The sequence below is a fragment of the Balaenoptera acutorostrata genome, chromosome 15 (genome assembly GCF_949987535.1).
Source record: "Balaenoptera acutorostrata chromosome 15, mBalAcu1.1, whole genome shotgun sequence".
NCBI lineage: Eukaryota > Metazoa > Chordata > Mammalia > Artiodactyla > Balaenopteridae > Balaenoptera > Balaenoptera acutorostrata.
The window spans coordinates 83,917,323-83,937,630 of record NC_080078.1 but is presented as its reverse complement, the minus strand read 5'-3'; the positions used below and the strand labels follow the sequence as shown (position 1 = coordinate 83,937,630).

Here is a 20,308-nt window from a genome sequence, read left to right as displayed (position 1 = left end):
CTAAATGAGGCGGCTTCTTCATCCATTATGGAACTCCAGAGACAGGTGGTAGTTTCACAGATCCACAATGTCAGGCTTTTTCCGTGATTCTCTGGGCTTTCCACTCCTGAACACAGACAGCTGCCTCACCTCTCTGAGCCTCTCTCAACAACTTGTGCCAGAAGTAACGGTGCGCCAGTTCCAAGCTTAATCTCAAGAGACTTTGGGCTCTTCTACTCCATTTCTTGGTCCACTGTGTCTTCCCTAAGGGCAAGCCCAGGCTAGCCTGCTGGAGGATGGGAGCCCATAACGAACAGGGCAGGACCTCTCAGCCTAGAGCCAGCCAACCCTGCGACCTGCAGGCAACCCTGGAATACATGAGGGAGCCCACATGAGACCAGAAGAATTACCCAGATGAGTCCAGCTTAAATTGCCAACTCACAGAATCACGAACTAAATACATGGTTACTGTCTTAAGCCATTAAGTTTTGGGTGGCTTGTGATGAGGCAAAAATTGCCTGATACATAGAATGACTCCTCCCATCTCTCAGCCCCTGCGGCACAGCTGGGGCTGACCCTCAGGCCCCAGCACAGAGTCATGTTGGCCAACTGGAGTGAACGACAGGACTTTGGCTGCAACTCTCAAGAAAGAGGTGCTGGAATGTAAAATGGTAGACCATGAGCCCAAGTTGCCTAGGACTATATGGTACCATACAGAAGAGACTATATGAAATGAAGCCATCACAGAGGAAAGCAGAACTAAGAGACAAAGAGAGATTCCTGGCTTTATCGGAGTTCTTTAATCCAGCCGTGCCTAAAGCCAGAGGACCCTGGTCTTGTCAGTTACCGCCACTTGCAACCAAACAATTCCTGACTCTCACACGTGGGCAAGTGATTTCTACCACCTGAGTCTCAGTAAATTAGGAATAAGAATAGAACCTATACCTCATAGGGTTGCCATGAGAGTTTCATAAGACGCAACATGGGAAATGCCTAGTGGATAGGAAGTACTCAGAAGACAGTCACTATCTTTACACACTGTCATTCCTATCGATTATAATCTGAATCGAAACAGAGACATCAGAATTGAAACGCATTACCCAGATTTCAATGGAAAGACTTCCCTCTGGGCTGTTGCCTGGACCAGTCCTTGACAAAACCAGCCCTATCCTCAGAGAGGAGGTGGGACAGGTAGACTGGAGCCTCTTAACATTGATCTTGACTCTCTGATATCTTAACATTGTAAGTTGAAACGACTGGTGTAGATAAGGTACAAGACCCACGAGTGGTAAAGTGTATTCTCTCCAGGTGCACGATCTTCCAACAACACTCTGATTCAGTGGCTCTCAAATGTTTAAGTCCTCCACAAAATTGTGACCTAGTGCACATAAACTAAAAGAAAAGTTTAACAAACAGTATTTCCCTTACTGTGAGAGAGGTACCCCGATCCTGATATTTTCTATTCTATTCCTTTTTATAATTTAATTTTTTTAAATATGGAATGCTTTACAAATTTGCGTGTCCTCCTTACACAGGGGCCACGCTAATGTTCTCTGTGTCGTGCCAATTTTATTTTAGTTTATTTTATTTTTATTTTTTGGCCACGCTGCACAGCATGCAGGATCTTAGTTCCCTGACCAAGGATCAAACCCACGCGCCCTGCAGTGGAAGCACAGTGTCTTAACCACTGGACTGCCTGGGAAGTCCCGTGCCAATTGTAGTATGTGTGCTGCCAAAGCGAGCTCTCTACTCCTGTTTTTAAAATTGCATGTCACAAACAACTAAATAGATTCCACAAGCCATGATGGGTCATGACGCGTTTGAAAACACTGCTCTCATCCGCAGAGATCGCATCCGCGACAACGAGCTGGGTCCAGAGACCACAGAAAGAACTGTCTTGAGCTCTGAATGGGGAAGTGGCATCCTCTGATCCTGGAATGTTCTTCTGGCGGCAAGGGATTCAACATATTGGGTAGAAAATGGCAAATAAATATCAGCAGGAAAACTTTTTCCCATCAGCCCAAGGTACCGCCTCCAATATGGACAAAAGACTTCTACTTTTAGAGCATGGGTAATTAGCTGGGACAAAAAGACAAAATCCACTCTGTGCAAAAGAGCCTTCCTAGTAGCCAATTAGTAAACCAAGGCTCCCCGCCTTTGCCCAGCCGATGGTGGAACCAGTAGAGAACAATGATGAGAACATCGGCTCTGGAAACAGATGGACCGTGGGTTTGAATGCCTTCCTACCTGGTGCTACCTGTGTGATCTGGGGCTAGTTTCATAACCCCCAGCAGCCTAAAATGAGGATAATAATTGTTCCTACCTCTAGAGTTGGTGAGAGGATTAAGTAAGGTAATAAAGAGCTTAAGCTCAGTGCCTGGCATATAATAGGCACTCAGTAATATAAAGTACACACACACACACACACACACACACACACACACACACACACACACACACGATGATTTCCTCTCTGTAATGTCTCTGTTTAGAGAGTCTATCATTTTGTAACAAGACAAGGTGTAAATAAATAAATAAGTGTACTTCCTTCTTGAGATTGTGTCTATGAGTTAGAGATGATGAAGAAATGGAAGGAAATTATGACTGTGTTACCCTGACCCTCCTTCGGGATTCGCCCCTCATGTGTCTGATGCACTAACGCAGTGGAGCTCTGTTTTTCCAGCCAGAGTCCCACAGGCGTCAGGGTTCTGTTGTTGTTAATGTGGAAGAAGCATGGTTTGCTGGAAAGAGGCAGTTACAGGTGGGGAAAGGCTGCCCATCTGGGGCATCTCTCCCTGTACAGTGACCCCACCGGCTGAGCTCAATGCCCCATCATTCCACCCCTGAGACCACCTGACTCTCCTCACCAACCTCTGGGCTCCCACTTTTGTCCATTTCAACACAGCAGCCAGAGAGGTCTTCTAAACCCTAAATCAGATCATGGCACGCCCAAAGCACTTTAGATAAAAATCCAATTTTGTCCTGGGGCCTGCTGGGCCCCACAAGTGGGGTCTGGTCCCTGCATCCCTTTCCAGGCTCAAATCCTTGCTCTCTCCCTGGAAGCAGCCTTCATTCTGTTCCCCTAACAAGCCAAGCTTGTTCCTTCCTTGGGGCCTCTGCCTCTGCTGTTCTGGCAGCCTGGAGGCTCAGCCTGAGGATCATTCCCCAGCTCTCTCTGGCCACATAGATCTGAGCTCGGGTGTCACCTCCTCAGAGAAGCCCTCCCTGACTACCCCATTTAAGAGTACCCTCCCCATCCTCATGCCCCCAACACAGTGTCCATTGTATTGTCCTGTGGCACTGATCGGGGTCTGAAACTGCCTTGTTTACTCATGTATTTAGTGTCTGTCTCTAAGAATGGAGATTCCACAGAGCAGGGACCCAGAATCCCAGAGCCCATAAGAGTACTGGGCACGTAGCAACTTTGTTGAATGAATGAATAAATGAAAGATCTGAACTTGGCCCTGCCTTTTCCTAAATCCTAGACCAGAATGGCTTGCAGTTACAATGCGTATCCCGGGATTTCGCAAACCTGCATACGGCATTTGGAAAAATGCGATAGAGGTGAAATTTAATCTCTTCTAGAAGTTTAAAGTCCTGCCCTAGAATTTTTTTTTTTTTTTTTTTTTACTAAATTTGGGTGTTTGGGCTAAAAAAGCATGATGGAATAAGAACCTGACATCTATTCCCAAAGGGATTAGTTTACTTGCCTCTCCTTAAAAGTTGACAAGCCAAAGAAGTAAGATATTAAGGATCAGAGAGGAATCGGGGAGAGAGGGAGAGAAAGAGAGGGAATAGCTAGATTGCTTCATTCATCGCCTCAGCCCAGAAGCAGGCCTTCAAGCATTCATGGCTGCCTGTCCAGTGCCAGCCGGGGTTGCGTGTCCAGTAAGTGCGTCACCGCAAGGCTCACGGGCCCCCGATACAGAACCTCTGTTCTAGGCGATGGTGGCACCTAACCGGGGCCTTGCGGGCCGCCATCGCACACAAACGAGAGAAGATGAAATTCCGGCAGCCAAGTCGCCACAGCTGCCTGCCTAGTTCTTGTCCAAACCCAACAACTTAAGCCCCTAGTGGAAGTGAAATAATAAAAAAAAAAAAAAAAATGCAATGCCAAATCCAGGCCAAAATCTGTTCCAACAATCACCAGGCTTGTACATTTAAAAATGAAAGAAAAAAAAAAAAAAACCCTTTCTGTCTCTCAACCGAGCTGCCTTCTATGGCTCTTACTGTGCATAATGTGTACAGACACGTAAGCACGGGGCCCTCCACCCAGCCCGGCCTTCACAGCAGAACAGGGAGTTTACAGGAGTGGGAGTGTGGGGTGTGCACCCTAACATCGCCGGAGCCAGTATTTGCTTGAGACGAGGTCTTTCTAGATGCGAGTCTCTCTGTCCACGCCCAGGACGGTCACCACTTCACTCGGCTGTCTGGCGCACAGCCTCAATCATTCCACAGACGCTTCCCGAGGCCCTGCTCTGTACAGGAGGCCGTGGGACCACAGCGGGTGAAGAGCCGGCTTGGGCACCGGACGGAGGAAGGATTCTGGGTAGGGGACCTAGGTTTGCCAAGCCGTGGATGGACAGTGTCCAGCTAGGCTCTCTTGAAGGGAGGAGGAGAGCAATGGCCACCTGACCTGACCCCCACCCTTTACCAGCTGTATGACCTTGGGCACAAGACTTGACATCACCCAGCCCCCGTGTCCTCACCTGCATCTTAGTTTCCCTCTGTCCCCTGGAGTGATTGTAAGGATGAAATGAGATGAAGTATGGAAAACACAATACCTGGCCCAGAAAAACTGCTTCTAATAATGGACCACTTACTGATACCCTTTAGACCCGCCCTTTGCAAACTATAATGTGCCTGCTGATTACCTGGGGATCTTGTGAAAAGGCAGATTCTGATTCGATTGGTCTGGGGTAGGGTCTGAGATTCTGCATTTCTATCCAGGACATAGGAGCTGCTGGCCTGAGCACTTACTGTGTGAGTCCTGGAGGAGTGGAGCTGGTTGAGCAGACATGGGCCCTGCCCTCTGTTCCTCCAAACAGTAGTTGTTGTCCTAAAAGAATGCCCGAGTGGGGTCTCTATGTGGTTCCACGACCTCCTACCAGGCCCACCGCATTGGAACCTCAGCCAGGCTTCTGGAAGATGGTCCGTGGTCACGAGCCACGCTGGGTGAGGGAATCTGCCCAGCTTGGTTCAGAGCCACCCATGGCCGAACAAGTAGAGGCTTTACAGCTTCTAAGCCACATCATCAAACATGAAGGACAACTCATGGGCCCCAAGAGCTCTCTACAAATTGTCCACAGTCTTCCTTCGCATGCCCACCCGCATAACCCAACCCCACCCCTTTACTTTCAAACGAGGCGCCGCGGGAAGGAATGCTGGTGAGTGAACAGGACGGTCGACGGCCCGGCAACCGTGGCGTCCCGCTGGGTGGGCTGGTGGCAGCCTGCAAGGCTGGGGTAACATGGCAGAGCCGCGCACTCGCCCGCTGCTGGCCCTACGCCTCCCACACTGCCTCTTTGTCTCAGGCTGAATTTCCCCTGCTTTTTCCCCTCCTGCAGATGGGTTAGCTGCTTCGATTGTTTCACTCGTAGGGCCAGTCCAAACCACAGAGCTTGGCACTGCCTTCAAACCTCCCATTTGCCAACGTCTGTTTATCAGATCCAAGGCGTGTTCTTTGGGGCTGATGGTCTGACAGGAGCCCTATTTTCCAGCCGCGAGAGACATCCAACTGTTACGTAAGGCTGCACCAGCCCCATTCATTCCTCCAGCGTGAAGGTGCTTTTGGAAACGGCAAGGTAATTGGCAAGACGAGAACCACTGTGTGGTGGGCTGGTTCAAACGGAACGACAGTCACTTCTGTCACGGCAAACCCCAGCCTCCCTGCACCCTGGCTCCAGTCCAAGGGTCTCAGTGGGCGGGAGAGGCGGGGAGGGGACAGGAAGGAATCTTTAGATAAACTCTGAGTGGATCATACAGCAGCCAGAGTGATCTCTTCAGCACGCAAATCATGTTAGCTAAAGCCCGTCACTGGCTTCACAGCCTCCAAGACTCCAAGGGTAAAATCCTGAACGGCTGGCTGTAGACAGCATTTCCCAGTCTCGTCCCCTGTGAGCTCGTCTCGCTGGCCCTGTGCATCTTCTCCAGCACACGTCCCCCCGCCCTTGTGCTTTTGCACACGCCAGGCCCTCTGCCTGGAACACTGGTCCCTCCCTTTGCACCTGGCCAAAGCCTCCCCGTGCTCTGGAGCTCCACTCCTCGGGGCCGACTAGGTCAAAACCTCCTTTAAAAGCAGCCAGAGCACCTCTAACCTCTCACCTCTCCTTCCCACCATGTGTTACAGCACATTTATTCCTTGGATCATTTGATCAACCTCTCCCCAGTTATATCATGAACTGCATGAGAGAGACCAAGCTTTTTCGGCCTCAGTATTGCGTCTCAACATCTGGTACAGAGGAACCGCTGGGTAAATGTTTCTGAGTTCCTCTAAAAGTCTCCTGCATGTTAGAAAAGTTCCCCACAAGAATCTGTTCTTGAGAATCCCAAACAGAGGTATTTGTTTCCTTCTAGGCTAAGTCCCCATAGCTTCTCCACTGCTCCTTGGGCCTCCATTTAAAGCACTGGTCACCAGTATGGGTTTTACCATCTGTCTTCCTTGCCTACGTGCCATGTGGGCAGACAGTGGGCTTCTAGAAGAAGACCTTGAGGCAAGGATTTGAATGCGAGGGATTTGGTTGGGAGGTGGGTCCACAGAAGACCTGGTGGAGGGTGGGAAGTGAGGGAAGCCAGCACAGGAAGTGTCACCAGCTACCACCTGAGCGTCTGAGTGGCTGGAGCTCAGTGGTGCTGGGGGGGCTGGTAGCCGGCCCACTGGAAGGGACTCATGCACCATTCCTGTGAGTCACTGGCTGAGGACCGCTCCCAGGGGGCAGCAACTCCCAGCACTTCAGCTGGCCCCAAGAATGGCAAATCTCCCACCGTTACCACAGGAAGCCCTTGGGCAGAGAAATGCAGGTGCTGGTGGCTGGTGTGCATGGACACGGGGACGATGATGGTGGGGCACCTCCAGCAGAACTTCACCTCCCTTCACTGCCAAGGCAGGAAGGGGTCAGGGTCCCTGATGGTTATTTCCTCACTGGACTGTTCCTGGGACATCCATTTGGTACCCATGCCCAAACTTCCCAAAAACACCCCACCTTCCTGGCTTGGGGCAGTGGGAGCTGACAGGATGCTTTTATCCCTGGACTGCACTATGCCTCTGACCGGCCAGGAGGTGAAGGCTGGGGGTCCCTACCTTCGTGGTTGTGTACTAATGGCTCCATCAAACACCGCCTGGTGGTAACATGGCTTTGTTTTCCCATGTCCTTTCTAAACACCTAATGGCCCTGCTACACCACGTAGGGAAATGCAAGCAGATGTAGCTGATTTAAACTGAGTGGTGGAGACAAGGGAACCCTCCTACACTGTTGGTGGGAATGTAAATTGGTGCAGCCACTATGGAGAACAGTATGGAGGTTCCTTAAACAACTAAAAATAGAGCTACCGGGCTTCCCTGGTGGCGCAGTGGTTGAGAATCTGCCTGCCAATGCAGGGGACACGGGTTCGAGCCCTGGTCTGGGAAGATCCCACATGCCGCGGAGCAACTGGGCCCGTGAGCCACAACTACTGAGCCTGCGCGTCTGGAGCCTGCGCTCCGCAACAAGAGAGGCCGCGACAGTGAGAGGCCCGCGCACTGCGATGAAGAGTGGCCCCCACTTGCCGCGACTAGAGAAAGCCCTCGCACAGAAACGAAGACCCAACACAGCCAAAAATAAATAAATAAATAAATAAATTTAAAAAAAAAAAAAATAGAGCTACCATATGATCCAGCAATCCCACTCCTGGGCATGTATCTGGAAAAGACGAAAACTCTAATTCAAAAAGATACACGTGCCCCAATGTTCATAGCAGCATTATTTACAACAGCCAAGACATGAAAGCAACCTAAATGTCCACTGACAGATGAATGGATAAAGAAGATGTGGTACATGTATACAATGGAATATTATTCAGCCATTGAAAAGAATGAAATAATGCCATTTGCAGCAACATGGATGGACCTAGAGATTATCATACTAAGTGAAGTAAGTCAGACAAATATCATGATAGCACTTATATGTGGAATCTTAAAAAAGAATACAAATGAACTTATTCACAGACTCAGACTCACAGAGAAACAGACTCACAGACACAGAAAACAAACTGATGGTTACCAAAGGGGAACGGGGGGTAGAGGGATAAATTAGGAATCTGGGATTAACAGATATACATTACTGTATATAAAATGGATAAACAACAAAGGCCTAATGTGTAGCACAGGGAACTATATTCAATATCTTGTAATAATCTATAATGGAAAAGAATATGAAAAAGAATAACTGAGTCACTTTGCTGTACACCTGAAACACTGTAAATCAACTGTATATCAATTTTTTAAAAATTAAAAATAAAATAAATAAAAATAAAAAATAAAATAAATTGAGTGGTAGAACCACAACGGATTTCTTTGTTTTCAGACACCTTATCTGATCTTCCCACTTATTCTATAATAAATGTCATAAACGAACAAAGTGATGGATGAATGCATGATGTCCATCGTTATGGACTTGGCCAATGCTTGGAGAAATGCACACATCGAGATTGTTCTTTGGCAGGTAACTCCAGGCCTAGCCTCTTTAGCCACTCAACCACACCCAAATGAAGGCAAAAATTCTCTTCCTTGTTGGAAAAGACCAGAACCCACACCCAAGCCCACCCTAGGACAACCTGTGCACTTACCAGCATCAAATCTTCTCATCCCGGCTCCACATCCTGGGGTCCCACATGTTCTTCCAAAGGCAGGATTCTCCCCAACACCACCTTGCCCTGCTGCTCTGGCTTGAGAATTTTTGCAGAAGAGAACCAGAATTGCCCACAAATGGCTTTGTCTTTTCTTCCCAAATCCCAGAATTGTTAGGGATTTGCCCTGGACTACACTTGTTAGTGGAAGATTAACGAATAAGAGAAATCTCCGAAATTAACACCAAGTCACCCCATTCTGCTTTTCTCATTAGACAGCACACTTTTCTTAGAAAATAAAGTGAACATAAAGATGAGGGTGGAAAAATTCCTTCTGTCTTTTCTGTCCCAACCCAAATGGGTCTCATCTGAAAACTCATGCGTCTCCTGGAGATACCATTGGCCTCATTTGTAAGCGAATTGATGTCCGTAAACCTGCAGAGACCTGTGTCTTTCCATTTGTTAAGGATCTCCTGTAGGCCTTGCTCTGTTCTTGCACCTTTACTGCCTTAATTTGTTTAACCCACAATCATCTTCCAAAAAAGGGACAGTTACAGTCTGTGTTTTACCAATGAGGACACTGAGCTCACAGCACTTTGGGACTAACTTGCTCACAGTGTTGGGAGGGGGCGAGGCCAGGGCTCATGCCGGGTAACCGGGCCGAATGCAGCCAACGAGGGAATGCACGAGTGTACGCGTGAAGGCCTGGATGCACACACAGCAGCCGCCGGCTGAGTGCCCGCGCACACCAGGTGCTGAGAATCCACAAAAGGCAGCAGGAGTGTTCAACGTCTACCATGGGCCCTGCATCCCGCCTCAAGTCCTGGACGTCACAGCTGGTGCTTCTCCCAGAGCTGCTGGGATGTTGTGAGGTCTGCTGAACTCTGTCTCCACAAAAACCCAGTGCTCACAGGGACATCCTGATGCCATCCAGGTGTCCAAATGCCCTGATCCCCTGATGTTGGCGCAGAGGATACAGGAAAGAAGCAAAGCAAAGGTCCAGATTCATGACAACAGGAACAGCAAAACAACAATTGCAGTAGTCCAACGAGGAGAAAACCAAGACGGGTGCCTGAGCAAATGCATGTCTGGGCTCAGTCCCTCCCTCTCTCCCTTTTTGCCTCTTGGCCTCATCAACTTCAGAGTCACTCACTCTCTCCCTCAGTCATTCATCCAGTCAGTGGACATTTTCTGAGTAACTTCCATGTGCCAAGAGCTAACCACTTGCCAAACGTGAATTAAAACAAAAACAATACAGGCAGGGGACTTCCCTGGTGGTCCAGTGGGTGACACTCTGCGCTCCCAATGCAGGGGGCCTGGGTTTGATCCCTGGTCCGGGAACTAGATCCCACATGCATGCCGCAACTAAGAGTTCACAGGCCGCAACTAAGGAGCACTGGAGCCGCAACTAAGGAGCCCGCCTGCCACAACTAACAACCGGAGCAACCAAAAAAAAAAAACAAAACACACAGTACAGGCAGCCCAATAGCCCCTCACAGAAGTAGGCACCATCCATCCTGGTAAAGGTGCATTCATTCATTCATTCATTCCACAAATAGGTACCGAACATCAACTCCAAGCCAGATGCTGTGGGACCCCATGCTGAACAAGCAGGCATGGTCACTGCCTTCACTCGCCAACAAAGCAACTTGGGATAGAAATTACGAACATAGGACCTTGGTCCTAAGTTCAAATCCCAGACCCCTCCTCTTTCTAGCTGTGTGTCTTTGGTCATCCTACCTAACCTCTCTGCGCCTGAATTTCCTATACTACAAACAGTAGATGACGATGGTCCCTAACTCATAAGGTGTTCTGAGTCTTGAATGAGTAAATACACATAATGCAACATATGGAAGCAGCCAATAACTGTTAGCTTGATCATTTCAAGCAAGCGGAGAAGACAGATATATTAACAAGAAAATGCATGATTCCAAATGGCCATAAACGCGTGGCAGGACGGAAACCTTCCACCTGTACAAATACAACGCCTAACTGACTTGCAATCATTGCTGTTTCTTTCCTGTATCAGAAAACTCCAACCTTCGTCATGAGGACGGAAGAACCGCCCCCTTCCCCTTCCCACCCCACAGCCCTGCCTGGAACGGCAAACTCTTCCCTTACCTGCAGCAGCCGGTGCCCGTCAAGAGCATCCACTCTCCAATGTTCCAGGAAGAGAAGCCAGGTTCGGTTGTGAATAATGTGGGCTTTGTCGTGTGGACCTTCGTGGTCTGTGGCAAAAGAAAAAAGGAGATGACGGTGTCTGTGGAGAAATGGAGAGGGCGGGAGCAAGGTAGGCAGTGGCCGGACTTGGGTGGGCATCTCCCACAGCTCCGGCCTTGCACTGCATGTCACTTGTTGACTTACTTTTCACTCAGTGAAGGAGCCGGGGCACCGGTGCTTTGCTCCTTGCTCACGGCTGTCTCCGCAGCACCCAGAACCGTGGTAGATGTTTAGCGCAAAGGAGCTGAAAATTGAATGAGACGGAAAGTGAATGAATGGTGGGATGAATTGCCAGCACGTGGAGGCTGTGTCCGACCCAAAGGGATGGGAGACCCTGGGACACCTGGCAGGGTGGGAGGGGGCCTCCCGACTGTACTTAGGGGCAGGTTGCATCCCGTCCTGGGCCCGGCTAGCACTGCCCCATCACATGCTCCAAGGGGAGGGCCGTGCTGACCTGACCCTTCCCACAGGCAGGACCACTCTTCAATCCCACCAAGGCCCCATCACACTGCCCTCGGTGACTGGCTTGTTTTATTTCCAGAAGCTTCTCTTCTCCCCACCCAACCCCCCTCGATTGCCTAGAAGCCTCTTGAGCAGCTTTCTGAGTTTCGAACATCTGTGCATCTGATGACAGGCAGCGCCATCACTGACACGCTACTGCCGCCTGACGAAATCACACCCAGGAGCAAGAACGGACTCAGGCCGGGCCCAGAAAGCTGGGGCCGCCCCATGTGGCTCGGGGAGACCCACTGGGGGCAGAAGCCCCTCCCTGAGAAGAGGCTTCTCGCAGGAGTCTGCAGTTGTTACGTGGAGGAGGGGGGATTCCTCCACGTTTCCCTTCTCCCCCACCTCTCCATTTCTGTTGGCCCAGCCGCTCTCTGCGGAACCCAAGGACCCAGGCAGAGCTGGTGCTTTTCTTTTGGGGGTGACAAATAGCTACTGAAAGCCTTTACGCAGCTTGCAGACTGGTGGTCCTGGGAGAACCCAACTCAGAGACGTGTCCCTTTGGCCCAAGCAGTGGGTTTGTTGTGGTGAATAATGTGGTTGAAAACTTGTCGGCAGCAACTGAAATTGGGAGGAATTGTGTACTGTTTGGTTTTAAACTTTTTTTAAAATTATATTTATTTATTTACTTATTTATTTTTTATTATTATTATTTTGGCTGTGTTGGGTCTTCGTTGCTGCGCGCGGGCTTTCTCTAGTTGCAGCGAGCGGGGGCTACTCCTCGCTGTGGTGCGTGGGCTTCTCATTGTGGTGGCTTCTCTTGTTGTGGAGCACGGGCTCCAGCCGCACAGGCTTCAGTAGTTGTGGCTCACGGGCTCTAGAGCACAGGCTCAGTAGTTGCGGCGCACGGGCTTAGTTGCTCCACGGCATGTGGGATCTTCCCAGACCAGGGATCGAACCCATGTCCCCTGCACTGGCAGGCGGATTCTTAAGCACTGCGCCACCAGGAAAGTCCTGTGTATTGTTTGAATCACATGGAATTGCCATTTCTGTAGGCCCCAAATGCTCAAATGTTGGCAATTTTATCTGGTATGGTAACTTAAATTGAGATTTCTCACTCAGTCCTGAAAAACTGAAGACCAGGCAGCAGTGGGCTGGAGTGGAACAGCAGGTGCCTCCTTTAGACGGCAACACATCGGCTTACCCCAGGCCTCCCCCCTCCCTTTCGTTCAGGAGTCTAAAGTTCACAGCCCGCCAGGTGCCATGGACCAGCATGGTTTAACCTATGCTAGAGTGAGTTAGCTTCTTTCTTCCTTTCCTTCCTTCCTTCCTTCCTTTTTCTTCCTTTCTTCCTTTCTTTCTCTTTCTTTCTTCCCTTCCTTCCTTCCCTCCTTCCTTCCTTTCATTCATTCTTTTCTTTCATCTTTCATTCATTCATTCATTTGTTCATTCATTTATCTGTTAGTTCACTCATTCATTCATTCACTCATTCATTCAACAAGATGTTCCGAGTGCTTACCATGAGTTAGGCACTGTTCTCAGCACTGAGGATACGGATGGGAACAAGACAACAAAAATATGGGGGGAAACAGGCAAAAAATATATAAATGCACGACATGTATAGACTGTGGATGGTGATGAATGCTACTGCGAAAATCAAGCAGAGAAAGTGGGCTAGGAGTGCTGGGGGGTGGGGGAAGCGAAGAAGGCCTCCCTGAGACGGTGATATTGGGGGAATCCTGCAGGAGGTGAGGGGTGAGCTGGGATCTCTGAGGAAGAGCATGCCAGGTGGAGAGACCAGCAACAGCAAAGCCTTGAGGCTAGAGTGTACTGGGTTGGTGCCGGTTAAGAGGAAAAGGGAATATTTCTTGTACTCTTACATCTGTCAAAGAGTGGAGAGGGAGGAAGATTGCTGCAGCATAGGGTCATGTGTCTCAAGAGAAAGGAGAGAGCATGTTTTTCTTACATCACCATTTCCACGATCCATCTGGCCCCTAAGAACCTGTATTTGTGACCCCTACATGATGGTGGTCTCGTTAAAATGGGACAAGAGCACCAATAGGCTGGGAGGGCATCAGGCATAGAAAGCGCCCCCCAACTTTCCTGTCTCCTATTGGTAGAGCAGCATCCCACTCTCATCAAACTGGGACACTTCCACCACTGAGCCCACACCAGGGCCAGAGCCCCACCACCTCGTCCTTTGACCTCGGGGCCCCCTTGCTGATATTCTGGCTGCTTCTCTGCTCTGGTCCCTTCCTGTCCATACTTAGCAACCCCAGACCTGAGATGAGCTTAAGAGAACAAGAGTTTTCTCCTTAAGAAAGAGGGTGAGGGTGTAGGGACCCAAAGAGTCTCCCACATCAGTGGGAGGGGTGAAAATTAGGACATCGCTTATACTGGCCAATTAGGAGAGATGTTTTTTCAAACATGCGTGACTCAGCAAGTCCAAAGCAGGGAATCTGTCTTCAGAAACAAATCTTTATATGAGCAAATACTTAATATAAGCAAATACACGGCCTCAAGGATATTTGCCACAGCATAACTCAAAATACTTTTAAATGGAAATAAACTAAGTAGTAGGAGGGGGTTAGTTAAACGTTATGATCTATTCATCTAATTGAATACAGTCATGCTGTGGGATGCAAAATTACATGGAGAATACTCAAGGGCATTCTGATGAGTGAAAAAAAAAAGTCTCAAAAGGTTATATACCGTGTAATTTCATTTATATAACATTCTAGAAATGACGAAATTATAGAAATGGAGAACAGATTAGCAGTTGCCAGGGGTGGGAGGTGGCTGTGGCTATAAAAGGGTAGCAGGAGGGGTCTTGAGTGGAACTTTTTATGGACTGCATGTCTGTGTCCCACCCCACCCCCCAAAATTCATGTTGAAATCCTAACTCCCAGTGAGATAGCATTAGGAGGTGGGGCCTTTGGCCTTTGGGAGGTGCTAAGATCATGAGGGTGGAGCCCTCATGAATGGGATTAGTGCCCTTATAAGAGGCCAGAGAGCCCCCTTGCCCATCCACCGTGTCAGGACACAGCGAGAAGTTGCCCTGTGTGGAAAGCAGGCAGCAGGGTGCCTGGCATTGGAAGGTCTCATGAGGGTGAGCACAGCCACTAATAAATTAACAGCAGTGGGGACTTCCCTGGCTGTCCAGTGGTTAAGACTCCATGCTTCCAATGCAGGGGGTGTGGGTTCGATCCCTGGTCGAACCACGGCCACGCTGTGCTAAGACCCACATGCCAGCGTGGCCCAAAAAAAAAAGGTATAAAAATAAGTAAGTATTTATTTATTTATTTGGTTGCTCTGGGTCTTAGTTGCAGCAGGCAGGCTCCTTAGTTGCGGCATGCATGTGGGATCTAGTTCCTTGACTAGGGATTGAACCTGGGGCCCCTGCATAGGGAGCGTGGAGTCTTAACAAATGCACTACCAGTGAAGTCCCAAAATATAAAAATAAATTGATAGCAGTGAACGCTTAGGTGGAGAAGTCTGCTCTATGATTTTCCGTATTTTCCAAATTTTCTCCCAATAAATATGTGTTATGCTAATATAATGAAAACAAATTTCTTGGTGGAAAAAGGAAGAAACTTACAGATCTCTCATTGAAAGGAGGAAGCACTACTTTGCCCAAATTCAAAACCCTTACCCATCCCCAGAACAAACTGTCCACTTCCTGATTCCCCAACGCACCCTGATCCCGCTACCCCAGAGCTCACCCCACTGTCTCTGTACACACCCCACCCTCTCTCCATAATACATCAGTTCATATATTACCTTCTCCAGGAAACCACCTCAGGGGCTGACCCCAAGGGGCCTCCCCAAGCCAGCATGCCCCTCTCCATGAGGAATTCCTCAAGGGTGGGGCTGATCTTTCTTCTCTTGGTCTCCCTTACTGGCCAGTCCCCTATCAGGGGTCCGTAAACTTCCATGGAAGGATGCAGTGCCATGGCTAAGAGCACAGGAGCAGGTGGACTCCCGATGCCGCCCCCTCCAGCTGTGAAACTGTGAGGCTCAGAGCCTCAACTTCTTCACCTGTGACGCTGGGACAGCTAGGACTTTCATAAAGATAACACGATCCCTCACATAATGATCATTTTACAAATAATTGCTGTAAAGTTTGGAAAGCAGGTATGTCAAGTGCCCAGCACAGCAGCTTGCTTAGTCCCTGCTTGTTTGTGTTAATAATCAAGAATGACTAAAGAAGCAAGCTGTGGGTGTGGCTTAGATAGGCATTCCACGCAAAGATCCCCAACACTCAGCGGGTCAGAGGGCTGAGTGTCGTGGCCAAGGTCGCCTGTGAGTCCAGGAGCCTCAGAACTAAAGCAGCAGTGGTGACGATAAAGAGGAGAATGTGGGGTGGGGGGTGGAAAGGAAGCAGGAAAGGGGGGGAAGAGGGAGAGAAATGGGGGACGGGAGGAGAAAGAGAGAAATATTCATGGTGGAAGAGGAGGAGGACGAACAAGGGGTAGAGCGGAAGTGGGAGGAGAAAGAAATATGCTCCTCTTATTCAATCCTCGTAAGCACCTATGAGCACCTCCCAAATTCACCTCCTGGTCCCAGGCGGCTGCTCCAGTTCTGTAGCCATCACATCCAACTCCTGACCAGCAAGCACGAAGAAAGAGGAGGGGAAGGACACTGCCCAAATATTACACACATCCCACTGGCTAGAGCCTAGGCACATGGTCTCGTCAAGCTGCAAGGGACCCTGGGAAATGCGGTCTGTATTCCAATGACTTTGTGGCCACCTAAAGGTTGGGGGTTCTTTCATTAAAAGCAGAGTCTCTGCTATTTACACATGAGGAAACGGAGGCACAGAGAGAAAAGTAACTTGCCATGCAGACTGTAAGTGAAGGAATTTGTAGCAGGCAGAATAAAGCTACTCTCCACCCCCAACCAAATATATCAGGTCCTAATCCCTGGACGTTATATGGGAAAATATGTGATTAAATTAGGGATCTTGAGGGACTTCCCTGGTGGTCCAGTGGTTAAGACTCCGCGCTTCCACTGCAGGGGGCACGTGTTCGATTCCCGGTCAGGGAACTAAGATCCCACAAGCCGCGTGGTATGGCCAAAAAAAAAAAAAAGGTAAATTAGGAATCTTGAGTTGGGGAGATTATCCTGGATTACCCAATGGGCTCTAAATGCAATCACATGTACCCCTACAAGAGGGAAGCAGCGGGAAACTTGAAGATGCTGTCCTTGAAGATTGAAGCGATGTGACCACAAGTCAAGGATCACCAGCAGCCACCGGGAGCTCGAAGAGGCAAAGAAGGATCCTCTAGAGGGAGCACGTCCCTACCCACGCCTTGATTTCAGCCCTGTAGCACTGAGTTCAGACCTCTGGCCTGCTGACTGTGAGAGTAGAAATTTCTGTTGTTTTTAAGCCACCAAGTTCACGTTAGTTTGTTACTAACCCAGGCACAGGGAACTAACCCAGACTCCAGACAAACCCAGGCTGCCTGGCTCCAATGATCATGTTCCTTATCTCTATGATACCAGGAGCCCCCAGAAGGAACTGCAATGGAAAAACAGGTTGGGGCCTTTCCCAGCACTCTGAGTCAGAGATCTGGACTCTGAACACCTGCGCCTGTCCCCTGTGTCAGGCCATGTCCCCTAGCACTGGGCTGCTTGTCCCCTAGCACTGGGCAGTCCCAGCCCCAGGGCCACAGGATGCTGCATTCCGTCACATTGCCACCAATTTCCCCAGTCCAGGGGCTGGAGTGAGCAAGGCGGAGAGACCTCATTTAGGATGAGCTCACTGGGAGGGTTATTTATTCCATTGCTGGGCCATCAGCATTTCCACGTGGTGCCCACGCGCCGAGCCAGGAGGTTGTGAGGTGTCCCCAGAGAACTCCTGCAGCTTGTGGGCAAATCTCATGGGGTGGAAACAAGCCCAAGCCATCTTCTAATTTTTTTTTCTTTTTTCCCTTCTGCATGTCTATTTCGCGTCCTACCCTATGTCTCACCAAATTGGGTTCACTGACGATGAAACAGACCAGCCACGTGGAAACCTGGGGCATACTCTTACAATCTCCCTTTCCCTCCGCCCACATCCTGTCCATCACCAAGTCCTGTTGATTCTGCTTCCCAAGCATCTTTGGACTCCACCCACTTCCCCCCATCGCCACCAACCCCATCCTAGCCCAGGTTACCTCCACCTCTCTCCTGCCCACCAAGCTGGCCTCCTGCTTCCACACTGGCCTCCTTCAATCCACTCCTCGTGCTGCTGGAGTCCCTTGTGCCACGTGAAAATCCTATCAGACCACCACTATGAACTGAAGTGTCCCCCCAAACTCATGTCCACCTGAAACCTCAAATATGGCCTTTTTTGGAAATAGGGTCTTTGCAGGTGTCATTAGTTAAAATGAGATCATACTGGATTAGGGTGGGCCCTAAGACCAATGACTGGTGCTGATAAGAGGAGAGTACACACAGGGACACACATAAAAGAGAGCCGTGTGAAGACGGAGGCAGAGATCGGAGTGATACAGATGCAAACCAAAGAACAGCAAGAATCGGCGAGAACCCCCAGAAGCTGGAAGAGGCCGGGAAGGATCTTTCCCTAGACCCATCAGAGGGAGCACGACCCTACTGACACCTTCATTTCAGACTTCTAACTTTCTGAATTCCAAAAGAGTACATTTCTCCTGTTTTAAGCCACACAGTTATTATTACTATTATTAATTATTTGTACTATAGCAGCCCCAGGACAACTCATACAGCCCCTCCCCACCCCTGCTCCACCCTCACTTCACTCCCATCAAGGGCAGCCTGGCTCTCGGGATAATGAGGCTCATCTCCTTGGCTTCCAAACTCCTCCAAGACTTGGCCGAGCCCACACCCATGCGCATCTCCCACCGGGCCTCTCCCCTCCAGCCTTCCGCTTTTTGTCCCCTGGTTCTTCCACGCTTTTCCTCCACGCTCTTGCCACTTGCTGCTCCCTCTGCCTAGAACTCTGCACTGGAAGTGGTCTTGGTGGCTGGGAGAGGGGTGGGCCTGAGAACCGTATCTGGGGCCTCAGTTTCCCCTGGTTCCCCGTGGGGTGCCTCCAGCCAGAGTGGGGGTGAAGCCTGGAAGAGAACCTGGCTCCCACCGAGCGCTGACCTTGCAGAACCTTCCATGGGTTTTCAGTTTCTGAGTATCCAGCCCAGTGTCCTTCACTCCAAAAGGTGTACCTGCCATGCTGGCCATATATGGATTTTTTTTTCTTTAAGAGCGTGTCTGTTTTAGCTCCAAATTCTGAACATGACCTGTTGGGTATTTTTCATCTGGCACCTCAACAACCAAATTCTGTGACTTCCAGGCCGTCCTGCATCTACTTGCTTCATGTTCTCCCTGTGAAAGGCCCTTTGTTGCTCTCAGGAAGTGTCCCAATAACAAAGGACAGGTAATTTCACTCCTCTCTCTGGGCTGGACACGGGCCAGAAGGGAGGGGAGGTGAAGGGCCACTGGGATAAGGGTCAACGTCCTCTCTAGAACATAAGCTCCGTGAGGGCGCAGGGTCCAGCCCGCCCTCTGCTGCACCCAGAGCAGCCCGAGGGTGTTGTGTGAACTGATCGTGGGGGACAGCTCTTCTTCCACACCCAGCACCTGCTCACCTCTGTCTACGGTCCTCGGTTCCCCTGATTTACTTTATTCCATAATTTCTCTGGCTCAGCCTGTGGGGAACCTGTGAGAGCCCAAGCCAATCAGACCATCCCGTTCCACGGGTTCAGGGAGAAGCGCGTGACCCCATCAGAGCCAGTGACTCACAAAGACACTGTCACTGGGGCTTCTGGGAAACTCCTTGTTCCCCTCGTTCTGGAATAAGGAAGCTCATGTTGCCCTGGAGCTGCTGGCAGCCATCTTATTAGACTGAAAAGAGGGACCGATGAAAGGAAGGGAGAACTCGGTCCTTTTTCTATTCTTAGAGCTCCAGATCCAGCTTTCCCTAAAGCCAGATTTGATTCACCACCATGGATTACTGTTGTTACATAAATTGTTCATTTTTTTCCTTTAAATTAGTTTGCATTGGGTTTTTGGACATATATAGCCACAGTAGGCCTGCCCACTTATTCATATGAATGAATGAATACATGAATGAATAAAGAACTAACCTCCAGTTCAAGCCAATGGATATTGTCAGCACCCTGCCCACATATCCAGAACACAGGACTTTGCACTGTGCACTGAGAGGGAGGCTTGGACCCCGCCCTCAGAGTTCAGAGTTTAGGGCCACCCAGATGTCCACCGAGGCCTCCTGGGCCTTGAGATGACCCTGGTCCTCTCATTCCCTGTCCCATGAAAGTCCAAAGCCCTCCCAAGATTTCTGTGAATTCCAGTTCATCTGAGCTTCTCACGGGCCCCTCAGATGCTGAGTCCTCTTCACTGAGTTAACATGGCAGACGGACCTCCTGCCACCTCCTGTGCTTTCTCTCTTCCACACCATGAAGAGCCAGATGGGGAAAGCATCTCTTTCCACACACTACCCTCTTCTCCAGTCTCCCGAGTCATTCACAGGGAACGGCGTTGCCTGGGACGGGGTGGGCTCAGGGCCTACAGCTCAGCCTGCAAAGAGTTTCTAATTGATCTTCAGACATCCTTGTTCTAGGAAGACATTCAGCCACACCAGCCACTAGGGTTCGTCACCTATCAGCTCCATCACGTGTAATTCTCAGACCGTGCAAATTCTCTGCCTCCTCCCTGCTCTCCCGCACAGATTCCTGCTGCCTGCAACGCAGACACAACCCACCCTCAGGCCTAGCCTCACAGCAACTTAGCACTTTTCACAAACCAAGACAGCTTCCTCCCTAATAGTGATACTCGGGCCACCACGACAGTCTTTTTTTTTAATATA

General features: G+C 49.8%; 1 non-coding gene across 1 annotated transcript; it reads right to left on the bottom strand.

Annotated features, from left to right (window-relative positions):
* Nucleotides 1-1,469: 1,469 nt before the first annotated feature.
* Nucleotides 1,470-1,573, bottom strand: LOC114238285 (U6 spliceosomal RNA). The gene has a single exon (XR_003623681.1). It is a non-coding gene; the product is annotated as a U6 spliceosomal RNA (small nuclear RNA).
* Nucleotides 1,574-20,308: the final 18,735 nt, after the last annotated feature.